This window comes from Mustela putorius, unplaced genomic scaffold (genome assembly GCF_011764305.1).
Source record: "Mustela putorius furo isolate JIRA1106 unplaced genomic scaffold, ASM1176430v1.1 tig00003858_pilon_pilon_pilon, whole genome shotgun sequence".
Taxonomy (NCBI): Eukaryota; Metazoa; Chordata; class Mammalia; order Carnivora; family Mustelidae; genus Mustela; species Mustela putorius.
Genome location: NW_025422010.1, coordinates 47,395,470 through 47,419,401, shown reverse-complemented (window position 1 = coordinate 47,419,401; position 23,932 = coordinate 47,395,470). Strand labels below are relative to the sequence as shown.

Below are 23,932 nucleotides of genomic sequence, written 5' to 3'. Positions count from 1 at the left end.
GCACACCCCAACCGACATTCAGGCAACATGTCCAAGAATCCTGTGCAGGGCAAACAAAGTGTGTTTTTGGCACTATCGGGGTCTAGTCCTTGGTGTTAAGTAAGATTTGAGGAGACCTGAGCTCTAGGGCCTTGGTGCCCAGTGCTCCTCTGCCCCTAGTTTTGTTTTCATTAGACTGATTGGTTAATTTATGCCAAGCAGAAAACAAGCTTGGTCCTGTTTAGACCTGAACAACCATGTTTTCAGGGTTGCATGTAGTGTTTGTCAAAATTATTTTCTTTTTTTGGCTTTCACATCAAGTACAAGAGAGAAGAAGAAAGTACAAAGTTTAACCCCACAACTTTCTTCTTTCCTAGAATGCAAAGTACTGCTACCTTTTTAAATAGACTTTTTGTTATTGAGAAATTTTGTTACTGAGAAATTTTAAAAGGTGTGTATAAATGATTCCATAGCAAAACATGAACATTAACTTCAAGCAGTGAAGAAATGCAAGTTAGAGATACTCTCAAGTATAGGAAGGTTCTAGAGGCAATTCCTGAAACACATGGAGACATTGGGTATCTCTGCATTGACTTGGACCTTGGTTTCTATTTCTGTGATTAATATTGGACTTGATACCGCATGATGTCCTACTTGCTTGATGCCACATGATGTCTCAGGTACTAAGGAGCTGGGCCTGAGATTAACTCAGGTCTCAGACTGACATGAAGGGGAACCTGTCCCCAGATGCCTTCAGCACTGAGATGTTACTGATTTCTCACGTTTACTACAAGTGGGCACCACAATGTGCCCCAACCGGAAGAGATATGTCACAAATGCTGAGTGCAGAAAACCACTTTCTGTTCTCCGTGTGAATTCTTATGATTTCAAAATTCAGAAAAGCTTCCTTTTGATTAAATACACTGCCCTCAAACACACGTGTTCATTTTCTCGGTCTTGCTGTCTTTTTAACTTAACTGGGCATATGAGGGTTTTAACTCTGAGATTTTAAAGTCCATGTGTAGAGCCAGAACGTTTCAGAGGAACTGAGGGACAGACTCGTCAAAGGAGTTCTGAAGCACACTGCTTGTCCTTTAACATCAAGGTGTAAACAGAGCCCATTAAATCATTAGTTAAGTGGTAATAGGGAGCAAGAGCCTGATTAGATTACAAAATCTTCTGTATGTGAACGCGGTATGTGAAAACATAACACTTGATCTTCACCGCAGTGCCACGAAGATTCAATTAGAGGACTGGTATGTGCCCAGATTTGGGGACATAAAGGGCAACTGGATTTTGAAGGAAAGATGGTAAAGAAACACCTGCAAAAATCTGCTTTTCTGTGCAACAGACTGGGTAATTGCATATGCAGATGGATAGTTAGGGATATAATTACTTGATTTGTGAACACAAATGCCCTTTCGATTGTGTGAGTGTTGAATTTTGCAGTGACAGGTGCGTGCGGATTGCTGTGTGTGTATCCTTTGCACCTCTGTTTAAATATTTGGCCTGGAGTATATCTTCCATTCATTCTGAATATAACCGCTTTCCCTCACTGATGGTCTGGGGGAATTGTTGTAGCTCTTAATGTCTTTCCAACTTTTTCTCATAAATAATAACCTTAATTTGAAACCTTGACTAAAAGAAGGACGGCATACAGGCATGTGGTGTAAGGGCTACGAATTATGCACAGTAATTCATTTTTTAAAGCTGATGGATGTAACTCATTAGTTTTCATTGTTTTCTCAAAATAAGGAAAACTATTAACCAAACACTACAGACTAATAGCCTGGAATTTTTTCCTCATAATCAACAGAAGTTTAATGGAAAATCATTTTTTTGAAAGACTTCTTTTTTTTCCTATCTTCTGTTTTTTTCTTAACCTTTCCATTGACACTTTGGAGACATCTTTTCTAATCTCCCAACTAAATAGCATCCCCAGCCTTTCCTTTTGGATGTCGACCTGTCTGTATCACAACTGAAGGTGTTCATCAAAATGCTTGTGTGCTCCAAACAGGATTTTTTTTTTTTTTAATTGAAGAACACCGTAGCACCTGCTTATGTGGGGGGTTCAGACAGTTCCCTTCTCTGGCCTGGTGAGGAAGGTGGCTGTTGGCACTGCTGTGTGCTCTGATGAGGTTACTAATGTGGCCGAACTACATGGCAAATTACTGCTATACTTCATATACCTAGACTGCTCAGTTTCTTTCTTACTCCATGCTAAATCAAACTGTACCTAAATTATTTTTTGTCAGAGAAAGGTTAATTTCAGCAATTCTCACTAGTCATCTTTTGAAAAGTTGGCCTTTACTTCCATGGGCATGATATTCTGCTAAGTATAGGGCAACAGTCATCACATTTAATTGGTCAAGCATTCTATATTATCAGCCCCATTTCACAAGTAGAGACACTGAGACACAAAGATTAAATATATCACGCTTGCCATATAGTTTATAAATTAAAAGAGATTAGAGTTCAGAAATATGTGCCTCTGTAGCTCCTATTTGTTTTTTGCTGAAATCAAATTTGTCTAAAAACATACACACACACGCACGTGTATGTATATACATATGTAGTATATAGACCTACATACTATGTGTGTGTAGTATATTATGTATATATAATAATTTCAAACCTGTCTTAAAAGGGACTACATTCCTATTTGCCTTTAATATGAAGCCTTCACACGAGTCTTTTACACAGAAATATTTTAACTTCTAGATATTTCCTTGGGCTTGCCGCTCTTCTAAGTCCCGTTCTTTCAGTAAGATTTCCCTTATGTCACTAAAACGTAGGCATTAAACTTGACCCACGAAAGGGTCTGAAACCATCCTTTCTGGTTCTTCCTATGCCACGAAACAGTGCATGCACGCATTGGGATATTGCTGCTGCGTGTGGGGAAGGAGCTGGCGCACTTGGCTCGAATAATGTTCAGAACCACCTGCTTTGAATGTGGTCTGATTGAATCAGATGACGGCTGCTTTTCATCACCGCATCGGGATTGGGATGTGGGGGAAGTGTTTTGTTTTGATATTTCGCATGTGCTTAGGTGTTAGTGGTTTCAGATTGTTTAAGAACAGGCTCTCATCACCGAGTGTTGCTGAATCCTGTGGGGGAAATTTGAAAGAAACCTTGAGTATTTCTGGGTCTGTTTAAAAATTATGTCTTCTTGTGTGGTGTATTTATTTGTGTTCAGGATGCAGATTGCCTTGTGGAAAATGGCAGATCATTTTCTCTCACAAAAGCTTCTTTTGTCTGGTTGGTTGGTTGGTTGGTTTTGTGTGTGTGTGTGTGTGTGTTTTGTATTTAAACTATTTTTTTATAGCCCCTCTTCATGAGCTTTGATATTGGTACATTAATCATTAATACAACTAGGTTCTCTGGAGTTCTTGGTGCTCTGTGGGTTTACGTTTCTTCTGTGAGGGTGATGCAGCATCCGTCCTGATGTTCCTCTGTACTTGAGATTCTAAACATGATTATCGCCTTTTGGGTTGCAGTGTGTGGATGCTTGTAGGCAAGGTGACTCCCAGAAAACCTGAAGAGATTGCAACTCACTGGCTGCCATCAGAATGTGTTGCGGGGGGGCACCTGGGTGGCTCAGTGAGTTAAATCCTCTGCCTTTGGCTCAGGTCATGATCCCAGGGTCCTGGGATCAAGCCCCACATTGGGCTCTCTGCTTAGCCGGGAGCCTGCTTCCTCTCCTCTCTCTCTCCGCCTGCCTCTGCCTACTTGTGATTTCTCCCATCAAATAAATAAAATATTAAAAAAAAAAAAAACCGAATGTGTTGCGGGGAATGTTTGGGGGGCAGACACAGGAGAGGCTTGGTGAAAGTACAGATTCCTTGGACCCATCTAGAAGATTTAAATTTAGTACCTCTGAGAGGTACCCGAGAATAAATATATATATACATGTGTATATGTATATATATGTATACGTATATATGTATATCTCATATATATATACACACATATCTGTGTGTGTGTGTGTGTATACAGACATACATACATACACAAATTTTTTTTTTTTTACTTATGTTCCAGATGACTAATACAAATAGGTTCCACCATCATTTGGGATTACAGAAACTCTGGTTCTGCCCCAGTATTTCTCAAAGTGAATAACCCCTGCATCCTAGTATGTTGTGTGGTTTTTGTGACTTGCACATTCCTGGGCTCACTAAGTATGGTGCCCAAAACCAGCATCTTTAATGGGTCTGCCTTAGGATGCATCCTTATGCTAAACTTTGAGAACTATCACTACAGAGATTTTAAGTTACAGGAAATCTTGGAGCAAACTGAAGGATTAGAAATCAGTGTGTAGTATCTGTACAGATAACACAGAATCCTCAAAATCGGGGACAGGTGTGTTTGGAAAGCTTGTTTTGTAAAGAGAGTCTTTTCACTCTTTGACTTCTCTTATTTACACTGAAGCTACATTTTTGAATTAAAATGAAAAGGAAACTAAGAAAGAGCAATAACAACAAAAAAGATTTCCCACCCGCAGCCAAGGGTGGTTGCCCTTTGTTTTAACTCTGTGAAAACTATTTGACCAGCCTTTGGTTTTATCCATCCCATCCTCTGCCATGAGGTTGCGGGATGATAAAAGCATCAGTGCTTTTGGATCAGTGGGCTCCTACTCTCGCACAGCAGCCTCTCTGAAAATGGAGCCGTAGCCCAAGTTCGGGTGGGAGAGTGCTGGCCTGTCGGCATGTACATTTCAATTCTTAGCCCTGCCCACTTGGTGCATTTTTTTCTGGCCATCACTCCTTGCTTTTTTCCTCCCTAATTCTCAAGCTCTTTTGAGGCTAAAAACTTGTAGGAAAGACCTTTAAAAACCAGTTTCACTCCCCTTGGTCTAAACATATCGATATCACAGAGAGTCATGATATATATTTAAAAATGTATACATTTATTGCTATGCTTTCTCCCTGGTTCCTGAATTTTTGAAAAATGCTCGCTACGTGGGCACCCAAAGAGAGAGTGTGTGTGTGTTACATTTAAATTGAAAACCTTGTTTGTTTTGTATGTTAGACTAGAGCCAATGAAAATTCAGGAACTAAGGATTTTTCAGAACCACAACTGAATATAGAACTTCATAGTTTTTTGTTGTGAGTATAAATATTGAGGATAGCTTTGTTTGTTTATGCCTATGCAGTTTTATAGTAAATCCTTTTAAATGGGTTGCAAAGCCATCCGTGGATATTTGTAAAGACTTTGCAAAATCATACATACAATAAATTATCTGTTGGATTTGGACAAGTTATGCAATTATTTCTAGCTTGAACAAGGGCTTTTGAAGGGCACTGTGTGTGTCTTCTGGCTAGGTCTGCTATTTTTTGTTTCTAAGAAAACGGGGGGTTTTGTATGCAATCCCTTGAGTAAATCAATAGTGAACTATGTATCAGGTAGTCAAATTATGGTATTTCAAATCTGTTTCTTATTTTAAAGGGATAACAATTTATGAATTTTATCTCCTGGATTTTTTATGTTTCAAATTAAGTTGTTATCCCAGCTTTGTCTTTTTTTTTTTTTAAATAAATCCCCCACTCAATGTATTAGAGAAAATAAAACATATAATGACGTAATTAAAAGTATAAAGCCCTTACTGGGAAAAAAATGGTTTCTTCTTCATTATAGTATACCTGGTAATAATATATTTCCATTGACATTTTAAAAATTTCTTTTATTTGTTGTCTTGTCAAATTTCATTTTTTAATTATTTTTTTTCAAACTTCTGTATTTTAATGTTGCTTAAATCTACTTAATCACTTAAATGATTACTGAGTCTCTGATCTAGGATCTGGACCATCAGTGCCCAGTGCCCAGTTAATGAGTGGTCTGTCCTCAAGTTTATGGCCTGGGGTGAGGCAGGGGGGGTCAATAAACAGATATCAGCTACCAAAGATACATATACTTACACATATATAAAGCTATTTATGTATATGCATTATTTTGTGTATATATATATTTATATACATAAACATATGCATATAAATGTAGAATACTAAATAGTGACAAATATTGTGGAAAAAAATGGCTCAATGTAAGAGTTTAGCATAGTTGCAGGGTGTGAAGGAACTGGGCATGTTCTTTTATCTCTCCAAGGAGACCCTTTCCACATCCTATGGTAATGAAACATGGTTAAGTCAGGGAAACTGGTTTTGGGGCCTTATTATTAAAGGTGGTAGGAAGAGAAGAAAGGAGGGGGAAAATGGCTAGATGCTGCAGTAGCAAAACTGAATAACGTTGAGTGGAATGTTTGTAAGTGTTCATGATGGAAAAGTTCCCGATCTCTTTTATCTATCACTACTTTATTACTCTTCACTGCAATAAAACCGACCTTGATTTGATTCTTCAGTGTATCTTGAGTTAAAGCCTTGCACCTTTAAAACCTGGGTTTTTTGTCTGTGTCACCTTTTCTCTTGCCACACCTTGTGATTCCCTTCTTTTTACTCTACAATGTTGGCAATCAAACTTGCTTAGAAAGTTCTTTCTCTTTTTCAAGTATACTTCAGGAAACAGTCTCTTTAGGTCTATTTGCCACTTGTCACTTAAAACTTTTTGCTAATATTTGATATTTGTTCCATGCATATTTTGTCTCCTCAACTAAATTGGAAATTCAGGATTCATAATTCATTTGGAGAGGCCGGACGTAAAAGCGATTGTGTTCTATATTTTTAGTAACGGGATTTATTTTCCCTTCCGTTGATGTGAGATGTGAATGGCTCTTGAGGGACCCAGAGGGTCCCCAAAATTTTATTTAGTCTAAAATAGTGTTAATCTTCAGTATTATTAATACTTAAAGATAATTTTCCTGGAGCAAGAAATATAAAGATCTGGGAACATGTTCTCTGTCCTCACTCCGTTCCAGTAATGGCAAGAATGTATTACGTATCCAGACAGTGTGGTTTGCTACATACTAGTTGATCTAGAGCAGAAGTGTTTAACCTTCTTAGAGTCAGAGACCCCTTTGAAATTCCAGTGCAAGCTATAGACTCTCTTTCCAGAAAAATGCATATAGCTAAATCCATAAGTAAAAGTTTGCAACAATTTCAGGAGTTTTTGGATCTCCCTAAGGCCCACCCATGGGTCTGGGGCCTGGAGAGTCGATGCTTGCCCATCCCTCAGCTCCCTGTCTTGTATTGCTTAGGCTATGTATGTAGCATTTGTGCAAGACTGACATTGGTAAATCAAGGGGAACGTCCTCTTTTGGTACTTACTACAGCCTTTAGCTTTGCTTGTGCTAAGTACAAAGTGGGCCACAGTGTGAGAGGGTCACAGGGGACAAGAGAGGTAAGAAAGAAGATATATGTGGAAATCAGATGAAAATTAAATGGGGAGCTCTGGGGCAGAGAACTGGTCTACTTCTGAAATGGTGCCTCGGTGGGACTTGGACAAATGTGAGTGGCCAGGTGATGATGGTCTTTCAGCAGATAAAGTCGATTTATCCATACTCAGTATTTATTGTTGAAGAACCTTTTAATGAGCATTAAGTGCCTAAGCCTACTTCTAGGGTAGCACGGAGTGAGGATCTGCTACAATTTTTAGGATATTTTCAGCTGTAGCAACCACAACAAACCCTGACTCAAATTGGCTTAAACATAAGGAAATGTATTACTTTATGTAATCTATCCTGAAATCTCTGGTGTTTTCCCTCCTCTGTGTGCTGGCTTCATTCTAGGGACAACAGGGATATCCCTGCTGCAATTCTGTGCATCGTGCCCAAACAGGAATATGCCCAGAAAAAATAAAAAGCCATCACATAATTTGTATCTTTCCTTGGAGCAGGGAGACCTTTCCTAGGGACCCAGTGGCGCAGAGAGGGCTTGGGGTCTCAGTGTCCATTTTAAACTAAGTCCCTGTGATTTAAATTAGTCCCAATACTCAGGATCTACGTTTGGAACCGGAGATGAGATCACCTTCCCCTGATCCACTTGGAGGAAGGATGGCTAGTGAAAACAAAGGAACAAAACAGCAACAAAAACCCCCATGGGCCTGTTATGAAGGAGGAAGAGTGGAATGGATATTGTGTGGATAGAACTAATAGTGTCATTGCATCTTTTGATAAACTAATGTTTAGAATAAAATAGAAGAGTGATGTGTGTATTTTTATATATTTTATATATTTTGATTTTTGTATTTTTATAACTTTTATAAAGCTAAATATATCTTATTTTCTGTACTATAACACTCAGGAGACACTCATGTGTGTAAATCTTTATAAGTGAACTCTTATAACAGATTTCCTATCCACGTGGGAACTGGTTTCCACTACTTTCCCTCAGTTTACTTCTGGACCCTAGTGTTATGCACAATACAGAGAAAGGTGAGTTTCTAGCTGCTTGTGCTGATGTGTTGAGTTTGCCTAACTCATCTGTAGAGTTTGCCTGTCCACCACTTACAATAATACTTTTCTCCTTTGGTGGATTGATTGTTAATTGACTTGGTTATGTATTCTTATCTTTGAGAATTTTCAATATAGCTTACAAAGTAATACATATGTTCACCCCCTCTCTAGGTACTCTCAATTTTAATGGTATCTCTATGTTTCTGTGTTAAGTAAATGGGGGAAAATTGCATGAAAAGGAGTTAAAATGCTTCTCAGAGTCATTATTAATTTAAATAATAGAATTTTCCTCTGGGGTATATTTAACCCAGAGGAAGTCTTGATAATTAGGAAATTGGATTCTTAATGAATGATTTGTGAGACAAAAGATAACTTTTCCTACAGAGAGCATCTTTGACTCAAATCTGGGGTTCCAGCTTCTGAAGGGGTCACCTCTCTCTCGTGACACAAGAAAATGGGCGAGAGTCAGTTTGGAAAGAGGTCAGGAAGAGAGACCACGAGCTCTCCTGCCGGCTCTGCCAGTGACTTGAGGACTGGAATGAACCCCCAGATTGCTACTCTCCAGAACACAGTTGTGAGGGGATGTTGTGCGTGAAAGTGCTTCAAGAAGTCCAAAGCCGTAAACTGCTGTGGGTGTTTATTGTTTTGATCGTGGTGTTCTGATGGTTATACTTGAGGCAGAACGTTAAATATTAATGAAGGCCTTGTTCATCAATGGGGAGGTTTCGGTGGAAAGGTTTTCAAGAGATGCTGCGGGGTAATGGCCGTCAAAGAAACAGACACGAAACAGACACGGAGCGCCAAGCCCACTTTCAGTCTTGCTATCAGCACATCTCCGTTCTGCGGTGGAGGTGAGCTGTTGTTTTCTCCTCTGTCCTGAGGCCGATGACTGTGTAATAGGTATCCGCTCACTAGGGTGCGTATCAAAGTGAGCATAAAGAGGAAAGTATTTCCCTTTACAGTGACCATATAAGAGATTATTTCTAACAGGGGATAAGACATGCGTGAAGTCTGACTGTTTCACTGCATTTTTACTGTAGAAATCGTTGAGCCTGAGATTCGTGCTCCTGTCTCTTGGTGTGACTGCGAAGTGTTTCAAGAGTACTGATCTGCTTGTTTCTTGCTGACTCTTAAATCATACTTACATATTTGTGACACGAACTGTTAATCAAATTGTGGAGGAAAAGGTGCTAAGCTAATCTTTGTGGCGTACTTGTGGCTGAATTTCTTTTCTTTTTTTTTTTTAAAGATTTTTATTTATTTATTTGACAGAGGGGGAGAGATCACAAGTAGGCGCAGCAACAGGCAGAGAGAGAGGGGGAAGCAGGCCCTCCTCTGAGCAGAGAGCCCGATGCGGGGCTCGATCCCAGGACCCTGAGATCATGACCTGGGCTGAAGGCAGAGGCTTAACCCACTGAGCCATCCAGGTGCCCCTGAATTTCTTTACTTAATTGTAGAATGAAATTCTGGATTTCTATCCTATGATGTCACGCTTTTCAAGGTCATAGGAGCGCTGCAGGTTATGTTTCATGACCCGAAACATGTTAGTGTTTTTTATATTTTCCTGTGCGCACATCTGAAGAGCTGAAGGCCCAGCCCCACAGTTAAATGAGATGATACCGTGTGCTTTCTCCTTGCTGACCGGCAGGCAAACAAGGCACAGTTCTTGTCTTCATACAGTGTATTGTTCAGCGGGGAAGAAAGGAATCACTTGAGAATCATAAAAATGGAAAATGCCGTCTGTGACAAGGCTAGTGAAGGAAGAGAAGACACCTGATTTAGAAGACAAGGAAAGCTTCCTTCTAGGGAATGATGGTAAAGCTGAGAGTGGATGTGGGAGTGACACAGGCCAAGCAGGGGAGTGAAGTGGTGGGAGTGGGCTGGAGCTTCTTCTGTTAGAAGAAACACACGTTCAAGTTCTGCAGCAGGAGGGCCAGGGGTGTCCCTGAGCATGGTTGGGGCCTTGGGGCGGGAGGAACTGGAGGAGAAGGCAACCGTCTGTGAGTGCATGACGAAAATGGCCTTGGTGTCCGTAATTAAGAACTTTTATCCTGACACCAAGTGGAAGATGTTGACGCGTTCAAGGAGGGAGTGGCAGGATAGGACCTGCATGCCTGTTTACAAAGATCTCTGCCTGTACACCACACACTACATACCAACCCCCCAGTGGCACCTGGGGCTCTATCTCCGGTTGTGGTTGTCTCACGACGATATACTCCACTTCCTCCTCAGTGTGTGGTGTCCTTGTAGTTTGTGTGGGATCACGACGTTTCCAGGTCCATCTGTGATTGGACTGTACTGACCCGGGTAACCCTAACTCCTTTGTTGTGATTTTTAACTTGGGTCCTTCTGGTCTTCAAAAATCTGGTTGGGTATCTTGTGGCTTTAGGGATTGGTTCCGTGATGGTTCCAGTCAAGGCAAAGTGAGGAAAAACTTTGTTCTTAGGTAAACCAAGCACTTCCCAAGTAAGTGGGGGAAGAAAGAAGCATGTAGACTTAGAAAGGCTCTGATCATGATGGATTTCCGCTTTGGAGTGAAGGTTTGAAGGTGGCAGAGTGGAAGTGTGGGAGGAAGCTTTGGTTTTATAAATAACGGTGGCTCCACTGGGTGTGCCCTTACTAAATCTGCCTTGTCTCCGGACTTTCCACTTACCCGGGCTGGTAAATTCTTTTTATAAAAGGACTTTTAATTAGACTGTGCCTGAAATTTACCTTCATCTAGGTCTCCATTCTGAGCTCCAGTCCCACATCGTCAGTTACTTTGCTGCAACTTCTACTTGGGTGACCAGTGGACTCTCGGAACACAGAATGTCTAAAATATATGCTTTTTTTACCATCCTACCTCTAAACCAGCACAAATATCCATCAGACAAAAACCCGAGTATTATCCCCGACTACTTGCCCTGCTTTCCCAAGTTAGCTGTCAACCTCTGTCTATTCTCTTTCCCCAGTGTGATCCTGAATTGTCTGTTATCTTTGCTGTAACAGTAGTTTCTTGTCTCCTAATGAGCCTCTTTATCTCCAGGTTCTCACCTTAACAACCATTGTCCCCATGGCTACCATTTCCAAAATGTAAACATGAACTGGAGATGCTTTTATACTCTGGTGCCTGCCTAAAGTCTCTAGAATGAACAGTAAACTTCCCAGTACTTTGTCTTCCTCTGGCCCTGCCCAGATTCCGCATTTCTTCATTGGTGACCACTGCCCCTGGAACACCTTTATTCTCCCTGCTCATTGTGTGCCTTGCCATCTCCTGCGTGGGGGATATTCCCTTGTGCCTCAGTGCCTTTGCACATTCGTTTTTCTGTCCTTGGAAGGCTTTGGATCTTTTAAGATGGCCCAACTCCAGTCAGGCAGAAAAGGAGTGATAATGGATTACCAATATGGCCAGCACCCATGGCCATTTAAAGTCACCCTTGGTACCGGTGTCTTCTGGGATCTCAGGCAGCACCAGAAACCTGTTGATATTTCCTAGCTTTTCTTACACTCCAGACTCATGCCCACACCTGACCAGCAGCTGTTGAGAGCAGTCGTTACTGAACGAATGTCAGCGGCCCCTTCCCAATCCAAGAGGTATCCCAGTTCCTCCTCAACCTGGACTAACTCATACCGCTGCCCACAGCTCAGCCTGGGACAGAACAGACTACCTCGGTGGGGACAGATGTAGGGGAAGGCACTGATCGTAAGATCGCTTGTGACTTCTGCTAATCAGTAGGCACAAGTCTATTACTCAGGACAGAGCAATGGGTCACCCTTAAAAGGGCATCCGTACAAAAGATTGACTTGGGTGTGTGATGATAGGATGGTGGGAAATGTGGATTATATTCTTAAGAAAATTTGCTCCATGGGGGAGCAAATGAGAAACAATGAAAAAAGGGGAGGGGGAGTAGTCTGCCTGAATTCTGATGTTTTTTTAAGGAATAGCTTTCTGTGCTCATGGGAAGATAAGTTTGATCGGCTGAGAAAGGGACACCCTTCACTTTTGCCAGCTGCCTATGTTTTCATCTGGGGCGTGCAGACAATAGGATTTTTTGCCAGGCACTTCACATTGTGAGGCCTGGTTTTTCATCTGTCAAATGAGGATGATGCGATGTCCCTGGGTAGGGCCTGTAGGAATTCAGCGAGGTAGTTTGAGTAAAAATCGCTCACAGTGAATGGCTATTTTCTTTGGTGTGCTGAGAAATATTTAATAATCTGCTCTAAAAAGAAAAAAAAAAAAAAAGCCCTGATTTGTCATGTTTGCCGATTTCCATGGTGTAAATGACCTCCCCAGTTCAGGTTCTGAGTCCCCGGTGCGGCAGGGTTGACCGAGGAGTTGGGGAGATGAGCACGTGGTGTGGGCACTGCTGGCCAGGCTGTGCCTGCGTTCTTCCTCTTTTCCACACCCTAAACCGCAGCGATCTGGCAAGAGAAGATTCTAGCTGGTATCCCTCTTTTCTCTAAAATTCCATAACATTCATCATTCTTGGTTATCAAATGCTGCTTTTAAATTTATGTATGATTTTTTTCTTCCAGTCTAGACCATATATTTCAGGGAGAAAGCCCTATTTTAGATTGATTTCTATATCCCTTGGTGTCAAATATCATACTATGATACTAATAGTAATCCTAATAAAAACAGGAGTTGTCTGCCCACCCCCTTTTTGAGAGCCTGTTCTGTTCCAGATTCTATGGGGACATTTTTCCTAAATTATCTCTGATCATCCAGTCCTGGAGGATGGAGGCATTCATTCCCATTTTACAGATGAGGATACCCAGAATCTGAGAAGTTAAAGAATAGCTCCCAAATCACACAAGTATCAAGCAGCTCAACACTTATGGCTGAAAGATAGTGGTTGGGGAAAAAAAAAAGAGAGAGAGAGAGAGAGAGAGAATGGCTAATGAATGTATTGGATTTATTTTCTTGAGACAGACAAGACTGAGCAGCCTGAGAACATTTGGTGCTCAGAGGGAGGAAATGCTAAGAGGGGAAAACAAGTCTGAAAGGGAGAGAAGGATAGTTCAAAGGCCAGTTTCCCCTGCTTCACAATTCTGACTAGTGCCAGCTCTAACTGCGTGTGTTTGCTTTGCTTGGAAGATAGAATCCTAGCGCCAGAATTCTCGGAAGTCTGTTTCAGAGGATGCATTAGTCAGGGTATGCTAATTGCTGGAACAAACAACCCCCAAACTTGAGTTGCTTAACATGGCAAAGGGTTATCTCCCTCTGGTGTCGCAGACCCACCGGGGTAGGCTGGGCTGCCTGTAGTCTGTCCTTGGGTCTGGGTTCTTTCATTCCTTGGTTCTGCCATCCCCAGGGGCCTCAGGGATCCACCAGCTTCTTTGTATCCTGCTGAACAAAGAGGAAAGAGAAAGCGCATGGAGTGGTTTTAGGGGCCAGACCTGGCCAAGGCAAACATTACTTCCGCTCCCGTCCCATTGGCCCAGCCTTTGTCACGTGCCCCACAGGACTGCAGAGGAGGATGGGAGAGCTCGACTTCCTGTGTGATCAGGGGAGGAGGAGTGGGGGCTGATGAAAGTAGCCTCACCTTGGCCTCAGAGGGGATTGCCAGGGACCTGAAGGTTCGGTGTCCACTAGTTTGCAGAGGCATTGGATTGTCGGCGGGCACTACCCAGGGGTACAGGCTCAGCCTCCGGAAGACCTTGGGGTGGAGGGGGCGGATGGCCTTTAGCTGAGAGAGTTGTTTACTTTCCCAGAAGAGAAGATAATAAGGTGCATCTCAGGACTCACGCGGGACACAGAAGGGAGTCCTGAAGACGGACGGGTGTGTTCACTAGAAGTGGATATCCAAACAAGAACCATTGCTCCCAGGTGGAAGCTGAAACCTGCAGTGTTGCTGAGGAAGAAAGGAAAGATGCTAAAGCACAGAGGAAAAAAAGTAAAAGAGCAGTGGGAAATAGGATGTGGGCACTTTCTCTTTGAAAACCCATCGCCATGCTTCATGGAATTAGCTTTCATTCCTTTTCATGAAGTGGCTTGTGTAAATAACGTGGAGGCTTTCCACATACCGAATACTTAATATTTACTTTTTTTTTTTTTTTTTTTTTTTGGCCTTAAGGATTGCAATGTTTTTTGTTTGTAGAACCGATGATCATTCTTCATTTGTAAAACCGAGCAGGCCTCCTTAGACGGCACAATGGTGGGACTTCCCTCTGGTCCCAGAGCCACTGCTTGGCCGGGTCCTACAGGCTGCCTTGAATTAAAGTGGGAAGCAGCGCTGAGGGGTGGGTGCGCCTTTTAAAGATAAATGGCAGTAGGGTTGATACAGTGAGGAGGATCCTTTTTAACCTCTTTTGCATTGTCTATATATTGCTTGGATTTCATTCTGCCTTTATGAGGCTTGCAGTGTTCCTTTCTTTGGCTCTCTTGTTTGTAACTGCAGATTTTGCGGGTTCTTTTGTGTACCACTTGCCTCCCAGAATTTGGCCCAGGAGTTTTGAGTAGCTGAACGATTTATCGAGGACAGATCAGCTGAAATGTGGCTCAACTTTAGTAAAGCAGAAGGAATGACATAAGGTTAGGTGACTGATGTGTGAGTTTTTGAATTTGATTTGGTTTTACATGGAAAGGTTGAAGCAATGATCCATGTATTCTAATAAAAATCATCAGTACAAATCAAATAAAATCTGGCTTAGTGGCTATTTTCCCACTGTATCACTCATGGCTAGCCTGGGCTGTTACAGACCACATTTGGCAGGCACTGTTTTTTTCCTACAACAAAATCTTAAAGTAGCATCACAATCTTTGCTATGCTAGGAAGGCATCTTTGCTAATCAAACTTTCTGCTAATCTCATCAGATAAATCATTATTTTCTACTGACAGCTCTGGCTTCCCTGGACCCCTTCCCTGCTTCTTGTTTCTTTCAAGATGCCTGGTTATTGTCATTCTTCAGGCCTTTATTTCTATCTCCTTTCAAACTAAGGACATTTCTTCCATTCCTGAGGAAGAGTTACAGCTTTTCACCCTTCCACTTAGTGAATTTGTAAGACCAGGACATCACAGCAGCTCATCGATTTCTGACCGGTGCTCCTTGGCTATCCTACGGGCAGAAGGCAGGCGGCATCCAACTTGCAGACCTACTAAAAGAAAGCAATATTTATTGCTTTAAAAAGAAGCAATAAATATTGCTTTCTTATTTATTTGATGCCATTAAGCTTGAGAAAAAGACGCGCTGATGCTTTTGAATGCATTTCCATTACTGCTGGACGAGAATATTTGTGCAGATGAACTTGACTGCTTCTGTTAGGAGAGTGTCTTAAAGCACTTGAAAGTGAAAGTAAGAGGAGCAGCGTCTTTGGGGAAAGCTAGAATCCATTCTTTGTCATTGCAGAACTGCCATCACAGCCCTGGTCTTTCTCAGTCCGGTGCCGAATTTGTGTTGTGTTGGTGAAATGGTCTTGTGTAGGATGCCGGACGGTTCCGAGGGAGACTGGCAATGATGTTTTCACTGCTGACATGATTAAACATTGCGCATTCCAAGATACGAAAACTCAGTCTCTATCATACTATCCAACCTTCCTATTCAGCAAGTCAGCAAGTGTTCTGTTTACCAGGCCTCTGTTCTATAGGCCAATCTTTTTCTTTTGATTTTTGTTTTTCTGCTTTTGAAAGATAGTGTGCTCCTGCTCAAGTGTGCAACTCCTTTGGACCCCAATTTCATATTTTCTGTGATTCTAGATAAATCATTTAAAAATGACATGAGTATAAAAAAACACTTTGGAAAGCAGGAAGCAGGATACAAAAGCATGGTTACATTATGGGGAGCTGAAAGTAAAACCCGTAAGTCACCAGGCGGACTTTTCTACTCTGATCAAAAACAAGGTGATGTCCTTTGAGCAAGTTGCAACATCTGGGAACCGTTTTAAACATGATCGTTACATCAAGAAACTATTAGCAAGTTTGTGTGTGTTGTATTTGTGTGTCTATGCTGATTTTATACACACACACACACACACACACACACACACACAGTTTATAAGCCCTAAAAGAAACACCTTTGCCTGTGTCTGCCCAGTGTTGGACTGAGGAGGAATTGTGAGGACAATTTTCTAAGCATTTATAAGTCGGAGTTGAAATCCACCAGCACTGTTCAGTTTATAAAATGGCATGAGCTTTTTGCCCCAAGGTTAAAGAGAGGATTTTCACCTTGTTTTGATAACAGTAAGTGAACTCCCTCAATATTGTATGATATGCATATGTTCTGTCAGATGGCCAAGTTCCTCTTACAATCTTTTCTGTCCTCAAGCTTTTCTCTTCACTTTTTGTTCGTTTGTATACCTGATTCTAAAAGTGAGAATATGTGCTTTTTAAAGTGTCAGTTTACTTCCCACTTTTAAAACTTTTAGATCTGTTTCCCACTTTTTTCTTTCTTTCTTTCTTTTTTTTTTTTTTTTTTGTTCCAGGCTGTGAAAACCGCTCTAGATTTTTTTCTGTCTGTCCTCACTGTACTTGTCCATCCGTCTGATTTTAATTGGGAAGTGCTCCCGCTATGGCGGGTCTCCTTTCTACGTAGTGGTTTATGTAACGTGCTGGAAAGAGGCAGTGAACCAAGTAGCTGTTCGGGACAGCATCCACTCCAGAATGAATGATTTAACTTGGTTTTATGCATGACATTGGTTCAAAGGTAGGGTGCTCAATCTTGGCTTCATTTTGGCTGAATTCCTTCAAAAGTAGTTGTTGGTCTTCATTTTCTCTAGTCTGCCACCTTGGTCACAGGCTACCACTAATAATAATGCCCACTGAGATGTCGCTAGAACCTAAATCAACATTTTTGGAATATTTCTTAACCATTCATGCAGATAAAACAGACATTTTAGTCAAGTTTTACATTTATTACTCTTAATTTCTGTAATTTTAAAAATCCGTCGATCACAGACCAGAGGATGCATAGGCTGCCTAGGAACCTGTTTTGGGTTATCACTAGCACAAAGATGGGGAGTGTGTGGACTGAGGGAGTTTTCATTTCTTATTTTATACACTTTCATATTTTAATTTTTTCAATAAGTGCATAATTGAAAATAGGTTGTAACGGTCTTAAAGTATTTCCCTATGGATTATGTATTCGTTGCACGAGGAAGAGTGGTAATTGTAGAGTGATGAATTCCTGCAACACCTTGACCAGATGAGGAAGTGAGCGTAACAAACCAGGGGACAGACAAGGCTGTCATCCTGTGACTCTGCACGTGATATCCCTGGAAAGACACAAGGCCACGTTTGTACTAGTCTATTCACCGTGAATCATGAGTAAGCATCAGATGAACCCAAATTGAGAGACATTTACAGTCTGACTGATACTCAAGCACACACGACGACTTAGATAATCTGGCCTGTACCCTTCAAAAATGCCAAAGTCACACAAAGAAAGACGGAGGAACCGTTTCAGATTCAAAGTGATGTAAGAGGGCTAGCTGATGGTTAAATGCAGTGGCTAATCCTGGATTTTGTGTGTTGGTTGTTTTTTTGGTTTTTGTTCTTGGTTAAGTGTGTTTCATTTACTCAAGATCAGTTGTTGTTTATGGAATGACTCGCAGGTCATCTTGGGTGGCGGCGACACTGTGGCCACCACAAAATGGGGAAAAGGTGACAAATGGGAACATGGAATGTGGAGTAGAAAGTACCGTAGTTTTTCTCTGTCTTATCAATGGTCAGTTCCCTGGTTTTGATAACTGTTACTACTTTTGATCTTAGGAAATGCACATGGAAGTACTAATGTGGTAAAAGGACCTGGGTGATAGCAAATGACATAGTTTAAGTGCATTTAAGTGCATTGGAATGAAAACCATTTTATTTTATCAGTATTTTTAAAAATTTATTATTTGACAGAGAGAGACAGAGCGAAAGAAGGAACACAAGCAGGGGGAGTAGGAGAGGGAGAAGCAGGTTTCCCGCCCAGCAGGGAGCCCAAGGCGGGACTTGATCCCAGGACTCTGGGATCCTGACCTGAGCCAAAGACAGACAACCTACTGAGCCACCCAGACGCTCCAGTGAAAACCATTTAAAAATAAAAAAGTAGATTGGTATAAGAAAAATTTGAAAATATGTTTTGCCTTGACCTCAACCCTTGGTTTTTCTCCTTGACTAGGGGGCCAAGTTGGGCCAGGATATCATTGTTTATTGTTTTCTGTTTTTGTTTGTTTGTTTGGAGTTCCTGGAAGATTTTGGTGGAATTATAACATTTGGGAATTATAACCCTCCATTATATGTTATCCTTTTTGAAAGAGTTGCCAGAATCACATTGAGAGTGATCAGGTACCAGTCCGTAAGTAGCAGAATTGGAGTGAAAGGGTGGAAATTGATTTTGTGTAGTTTGGGGATGTGAACATGGTATAATGTTGAGTTCTCTGTGGCTTTCAGACTGGTCAGAGCAGTCTTCAGTTGACCAGGTGACTTACTGTTCTTTAAATGCCACAAAAATGGAATGTCCTTCTTCAAATTCCATTGCCTCACAATTCCCATTATCAAAGTTGTACTGTATGCTTGAATATCAGACTGTAAATTTAGGCAAAATGTATCCTGTTGAGCCCATTAAGTAAAATAAAGAGATTTTCCCCCTGATCCAAGCTATTATAATTTCACATTTGCAAAGTATTTCAAATTCATTTTTAATGGACTTCTTCCCTTCAAATACGTGTGGAGATAGATTTATAAAACTGTAAACAGTTTATGTATTTTTACAAATTTCCATTGTATGTGTTTGATACTGATTTACCTCTTTTTAATTGCAACAGAGATAAAGAATTAGTAGTTTAAAACAGTAGGAACTACATGTTCTGCTGTGATCAAGGAATTAGATAATCTGGCTTGTTTGCTTAAGGGGTCTGTATCTTGAGACTTTTATAGGGCAGTATTAAAGCTCTGAGCCTTCTTATTATGCCAATACCCAGAAGATTGCTTTAATGAGAAGTAAAGGGCCTTTTTCCAATTACAAGGGAATAACTGTATTAAGTTCCTGTGTTATGTCAACCTGCTTTGATTTGATTACCGCGAAAGAAATGGATTTATCTGTCAGTGTTACTTAATTAAGCCTTCTCATTGATGTTTTGCAGAGTAATATAGTGTGGTTTGCACATTTGAGCCTAAATACAAAGAAAATTGGCCTAAAACTAAGGCATGACCCCTGAAGATAACATGTAAGATTGATTGCTTGTCACAGCCAGGTCAGACGCTGCAGTGTTAAGCACAGGTAGAAGACTGGAATGTTGAAAGGATGAAATGAAAATCAGTTTACGGGAGTGATTATTGTAAGCAAGAGCGACTGTGCTAGAAAACCGAATTTTAGGGAAGATTTGTGAATATTTAAAGCTATTTGGCTTCACGAGTATCAACGAAACATCTGTAAATAGGGAGTGGAATGAGGTAAGACTGCAAGCGACAGGGGAAGTGGACTTGGTTCCAGTATGAAAGGAAATGGAAGAAGGAAAAAGCACAAGGAATGGATGTCGTTTGGGAGAAGTGGACCATTGTGGTGATGCCGAGCAATTACAGCCTACAAATATTTCAATTAAGCCAGCAGTCCTTTCCCAGAGCCACACGAATGGCACCCTAGGGAGAAAAGAGGTATTGGGGGGGAAAAAGAAGAAAGGATAAAACTGTTACATGTTTTATCTTGGCTTTCTCCCCCTGCATTGAAATACATTTAATTGGATTACAATTGGATAAATTGTAAATCATTTATCAAGTAGGCATTTAGAAAAATAAATTTGTGTATCTTAAATCATCACAGTATTATGGACTTCGCCACTTAATAATTACATGTATGATTTGAAAAATGCATGCATAATTACATGTATGTAAGAATTATATCGTCTGTTCTATTAGGAAATGAAGTATATTTTAACACTTATTTTTTGTTGTTTATTATCTTCTAAAGTATGTGTCTTTTATTTCTCATACTTTGTGATGTATATTTGTAAGTACATCTTTAAAGTCATCAAGCGCCTAGTTAAAAACTTCCCCAAATATGTTCACTTTTCATTTAGATCTGTTGAGGCTGATCTCTGTAACACTGGAGTTAGATGGTATGTTGGATTATTTTTGGTCTTTAGATATGGCAGCTTATTTCTGATTGTTATTCTCACCAGGTTGGAAATCAGTTAAGAATATTATTTTAGTAAGATTGATTTTTATTAAGTGCTTTTAAGATTGATTAGATTTCAAAAAGTCAAAGGAGGCAAATACAATTCATATTGTATTCTTGCCTCAAGTTATTCATGGCTCTCGCTAAGAATGATATCTTGGGGGTGCCTGGGTGGCCCACTTGGTTAAGCATCTGACTTTTGTTTTCACAGGGTCCCATGGAGTCTGCTTAAGACTTTCTCCTTCTTCCACTCACCCCTGTGCACTTGTTTTCTCTCTCCCTAAAAATAAATAAATCTTAAAAAAAAAAAAAAAAAGAATGATGAGATCTTGGAAGGATTAACTTCTCTTTAAGAGGAAGGCTCTGGTTAGTTTCAAACATTTGAAAAGGAAGGTTGCTAAATAATAGTGTTTCACATTAAGAGTACTCAAGTTAGAATATTACCCAAATTAGATGATCTTTGATAGTTCCAAATGATATGGATTGATCTAAAGATTTCAAGGTTACTTTTTTGTCAATTTCATACTATAAGCATTTATTCAGCTTGAGTTCTCAAGAACATTTCTAAGGTTCAGAATAACAAACAGCAGCACATTTATAATGCAATAGTTATGCATTTTATTTTGTTACTTTCATATGATCTGACTTTCTTGTTATCTGAAACTGTGTTTCCCCTTTTATAGCACCGCAAAATGCCATTAACTCCATATTTTAAATATCTGAGATTATTTCATTTTCATTTTTGAAAACGTTTGTTTTGAACTTGAGGAAAATAATATTCTCTAAAGAGTGTACTACAGGACATATTAATAGTAGAAGTTTAAGTTGGAGGTTAATAAAGCCTAAAATACTGGAATGATTCTTCTCTGAACAAATTTTCCTACTATACTTTTCACCCAGTATATCCACATTTTACCTTTCTTTATGCATTTTTACCTTCTTATGCACACACATACAAATATATATTTATATAGAGAACTACAAGATCATCTTGTACTAGACTTTTTGGGTTTTCAGATTTATTTGGTAAGGAAATCCATTAGCGCTCAGAAAGCCAGCACTGATGGCAATGGTCTGGAAAGGGAACTCCCCCGTCTCTGTTCCTTGTTCCTGAAGTATCTTCAAATTTGTATGAGACTCATCACCACCGCCCTCCTCTTTTGCTCAGTCAGATTTGGAAAGTGCTGGAAGTTTCTTGTCGGTGCTCAGATCACTCATTATGAAGCATATCTTGTTTCTTACGGAAAAAGAAAGAAGCAATCATGGTTGTATGGACACTGTCCGTCAGTACTTGAAGCTTTTCACCTCTTCCTTCATCTGTACTGGTACTCAAATTTGACTTCAAATTACTCTACTTAGAGTTCTTATTATACTGAGTGCTAATGAAAATGTGCACATCCTTAACACGCTCTTTGCTGATGAAATATTTTGAACTCTAAATTCATCTGGCACTGACGGAGAGCATATGCCATCTCAGTTTGTGTGGAGGGCTCAGCCAAGGGTTCTTCCTGGACGAGGAAATTAGTAGGAGCCACAGATGTACCCAGTCTGTGAGTCTCCATGATGGTGTGGCGGATATTTAATGGTATCTGTTGTTGCAGAGCAGAGGATTTGAGACAGTGTAGACCTCAACATGTTTCAGGGTGATTATCTTTCCAGGAAGAACTTAGCCTCGATCTCCCAATGCATTCCGAGTGTGTAGAGTTTTCATCAGGAAATCAGTCTTTTTCTACAAGAGCAGGGATTTGTAGACTTTTAAAGCAGCTCAGATAAAACACTTTTCCTATTTTCCTGTTTTCAGTTTTCTGACTTCATGAAACTCTAGGGCCTTGGGTACTTGGCTAAGTATGGGAAGGACCAATACACAACTCTAATTATACCAAATCAAGAGAGTTAGGTTAACTCACACTTAGTTCTTTTTTTTTGTAAATTTCATATATTTATTTATTTAAATTCAATTTAGTTAACATAACACTGTTTATTTCAAATCAAGGTTAAACCTATATAACATTCAGTCTGTGTTCTTAGCTTGGGCCTCAGGTCAGCATGTATAACTTTTGAGAGCATATCCTTTATACAGAACACAAACGTATGTTGCTTGCAATGGTGACAGGTAAAGGGGATATTCTGAAAGTAAATCAAATCACTAAAGAAATTTAATATATGTACTGGATTCTCTCTGTGATTTTGCTGTAGAGGTTCATGGAAAAGGTGGGATTTGTTTACTGTAAATTTATTGGCTATTTCTAAAATCCAGAAGAATATTTCAAAGTCTCTGACTGTTGAGCAGAACTATGAGTCATAAAAATGTGAGACTCCGATTTCTTTGAATAAATCACAATTTTACAGATTTACATGGTTTGCTTGTCTTAGATTTTGGGTACTAATAAGTTATGGTCTCATGGGCAGGTGTTGGTAACTGAGAATTTGCTATGGACCAGATATTCCCCTAAGTGTTTAACAAATATTAACTTCTTTACTTTAACAATAACCCGTTGAGGTTGGAAGTCCTGTTATCCCTGTTACCTTCTGTTGGACACGTACTTTGGATGGTTCCTGGGTTTTCACTTCTGTTTTCCTTAACCTAAGAGGCCATTAAATTTTCTAGGTTGGCAGATGTCCGTAGGGTAAACATGTCTTTTCTTCCTTCAATTTGATTTTGGCTTGATAATTTCTTATTATCCTCTCAGCTTATTAGTATTTTAAAGAAGATCTTTAAAAATCCTCCTATCATTTTTTGGTTGTTTTTTTGGATTGTCTGTTTTTATTTTTGTTTTTGTGGGAGAGTTGTCCAAATATACTAGACTTCCCTATTTCCAAGGGTACAGCTCAAACCCAGTTATTTTGGGGCGCCTAGGTGGCTCAGTGGGTTAAGCCACTGCCTTTGGCTCAGGTCATGATCTCAGGGTCCTGGGATCGAGTCCCGAATCGGGCTCTTTGCTCAGCAGGGAGCCTGCTTCCTTCTCTCTCTCTCTCTCTGCCTACCTCTCTGTCTACTTGTGATCTCTCTATATAAAATAAATAAATAAAATCTTAAAAAAAAACAACACTTATTTTATAGTTGACGAAAGTGAGTTCAGAGAGGCCAGTGACTAGCTCAGACCAAAGATCTGGTTAATGAAGAGCGACCGGTGAAATCCGAGTCTCCATCCCAACACCCCGGGCTGTGTTTTCTGACGTCTGTCCATTTGTCTGATAGTTGTGCATAAACAAAGTGGACATTTGAGTAATCAAATCGTAAGTTTAATGAGTATAGATGGGAAACCATAGAAATTAAAAATTACCTCCGTGTGTCTTTTCTCAAAATGGAGTGTTTGGTACTAGTTCAGCCCAAACTTTGCTTTTGTGTTTTGGATCAGAAATACATGTATTTTAGAGGGGCTTGTGCAGAATTATTCTATTAGAATGAAAGTTTGTGGATTGTCAGGTTACCTCCTAAACCAGTTGTCAATCCCATCCATGGAAGTTACTAAGTCTGCCCTCATTTAGGTGGGGTAAAATAAATTAGAAAAGGTTGAAACAATGGAACCC

At 40.2% G+C, this 23,932-nt stretch overlaps 1 protein-coding gene across 13 annotated transcripts in view; it reads left to right on the top strand.

Annotated features, from left to right (window-relative positions):
• TCF4 (transcription factor 4) overlaps positions 1-23,932 on the top strand; it is a 350,746-nt gene that overhangs the window by 89,613 nt on the left and 237,201 nt on the right. The gene's annotated exons all lie outside the window — the stretch shown is intronic.